The 2575-nt window shown below is 48.9% G+C and overlaps 1 protein-coding gene across 1 annotated transcript in view; it reads right to left on the bottom strand.

The window, feature by feature from the left end:
* The window catches only part of dcc (DCC netrin 1 receptor), a gene marked incomplete at both ends in the record, with an annotated part of 106776 nt that overhangs the window by 80801 nt on the left and 23400 nt on the right, over positions 1-2575 (bottom strand). The gene's annotated exons all lie outside the window — the stretch shown is intronic.

The raw sequence follows: 2575 nt of genomic DNA on the forward strand, positions 1-2575 counted from the left end.
CGTTAGCCAACCAGCTAACAGGCTGCGACCCATTAGCCAACCAGCTAACACGCTGCGACCCATTAGCCAATCAGTTAAATGGCTGCGACGCGTTAGCCAACCAGCTAACAGGCTGCGACCCATTAGCCAACCAGCTAACACACTGTGACCCGTTAGCCAATCAGTTAAATGGCTGCAACGCGTTAACCAACCAGCTAACAGGCTGCGACACGTTAGCCAATCAGTTAAACCGGAGTCGGGTCGAAGCGGACCGGAGTCGGGTCGAAGCGGACCGGAGTCGGGTCGAAGCGGAGGAAGGATCATGCTAGCTGCAGGAAGCTAGCTGCAGTTGGGTGAAGGTTGATGGAGGTCGACAGCCAGGAGGCTTTACATCACATCACACTGATAGATATGAGCGGCCCAGTCAAAGTCCAGCCCTAAATCTGAAAACTGATTGCAGAGGCTCGCAGCCGGATCTGGTTCTAGAAAGTTCTGACCCAGAAGAGGGTGGAAGTAAATGTAGCCCACACTTTTCAGATTTCACTTTGTCAGATTTTACTTTGACAGCGCCGCCGTCGCTCCAAACGTTCGTCGTGATTTTTCCGGCTCCTCAGCTTCCCCTCCTCGGTTCTGGTTCTGGTTCTGCTCGGTCTCGCCTCCCAGTCTGGGTTTCTCTGAGCCTTCAGAGTTAATTAAGTCACAGCTTACGCTCCGTTCTGGGCGCAGAGGCTCCGCCACGCCAGCAGACGGCTAATTGAATTTTCTAAGCCTCCCTTGTTAATTAGCACTTTGCCTTGTAATGTGTGTGACGTGAATGTCATTTAGGAACAACTCATTTGTGTTTAAGCGTGTGTGTGTGTGTGTGTGTGTGTGTGTGTGTGTGTGTGTGTGTGTGCGCCTGCAGAGTTTCTCTTTAATGAGACCAGTCACACAAACACGCTTTCATATCAAAGCCGTATAATATCTTTAAGGTTCAGCTCTTAAACAGCTTCACCTGCAGCCTTGAAACGTCGTTTCTTCTTCTGTGGTTTTCCTCCGCGGCCATGTTTCATCGAAGCGGACACGCGAGCAGCAGATGAATCGGKGAGTCGGTCGGGTCCAAATGTTTGTCCTGATGGGAGGCCGAGCGTCATCTTTACCCCTAACGTCGGATAATTAGCTTCTCTCTGGGTAAAAACGTGACTCCRGAGGCCACGCCCCCTAAAGTAGGCGGAGTCAACACAAGGGGGGGGGGCGTGGCCTGGTGTGGCTGTGGCTACGTTTAGCAAGAAAGCACCAAGCGAAATGTTTTTCCCGCGTTGTTAGAAATCGCTTTCAGGGTTTCGGCTACTCACATTTAAGACTTTTTCAGTCCGTCGTGAAAGAAATGTACGAAACAAAAATCGCATATTTTACGTCGCGGAGCCGAGTTATCGTGTGGGTTTGCAACGGAAGCGAAGACGGCGAAGACGGACGTCGTCCAGCTAACTGCCAATAAGTTACGTTTAGCAATGAGAGACTAGAAGAACGCAAAAAAAGGGGTTTATTAGCCGCTAGTTAGCATTAGCCTCAACCGCCTCAGTGAAATCAAGATGTCTGCAAGCGGCTCAAACTTTTTTTCCTTTTTCCAGAAAAGACCCGCGAGATTACAAGATGTAGCGTTAAATAGTTCTCTCACGACATAAAACCGAAACATTTCTAAAATGAATTCAAGACATTTCAATAAATTTGAGACGTTTTAAGCTACGTGTTCACGTCAAGAAACGCTACGATCAATGCTAGCTATGCTAACTGGCCCACCTCCTGACTCGCCACCAGGGGGCGTGGCTGAGTGAGATGGCTCCACGTCAACTACTGGAAAACCGAACTGCAGTACCGCTGTTCAACACAAAGGGGGGGGCAGCACTGAGAGGGGGTTTCAGGATAAATACGTCAGAATTAAACAGATTTCCAGGAAAACGACAGAAACCATAAGAACCGACTTGATGAAAACGTAGATTTGTGGTTTATTTACTCTTTGACCTTTGACCTCAGTCGACCTTCTTGACCATTTTCTGAGCAACTTTCACCAACAAGCAGTAAGAAAACTCAGAAATATCAACCTTTRTWTCTACGCACCACATTTTTCTAACTCCGTCAGTCAGAATCCCAGTGTCTTCCTAAATCCAGGRGATTATCTCCGCCTCAGCGTGGAGACAGGAGGATGTACGGCGGAAGATTAGAGGAACATCACAGATTATATTAAAACACGCGCCGTAACAACGTATAACGCTGCGAAATCTAATTTTCCAGGATTACCGTCTGCTGCTCTGCGTCGGAAAAACATCCCGGCTGGAAATAAACGGATTGATGTGATGAACCTGCAGAGGGGTAAAAAGTTTGGGGGATTATTCCCCACACCTGCTCCAGATGTCGGCTAACGTTAGCCGAACCACGGAGATGCTCTTAAGCCGCCGCCGCCTCCATAAACGGTATTGATCTGGAGCCACGGAGCACTTTGTAAATTACATTACAGGTGAGTCTATTAAATGAACACGAGCAGAGAAGCAGAGCGAGTGTTCAGCGGCAGAAGCACCAAGGGCGGGTCAAGGTGTGGCAAGGATCTACGGAAACGTCC

The sequence above is a fragment of the Poecilia reticulata genome, unplaced genomic scaffold, assembly GCF_000633615.1.
Source record: "Poecilia reticulata strain Guanapo unplaced genomic scaffold, Guppy_female_1.0+MT scaffold_219, whole genome shotgun sequence".
Lineage (NCBI taxonomy): Eukaryota > Metazoa > Chordata > Actinopteri > Cyprinodontiformes > Poeciliidae > Poecilia > Poecilia reticulata.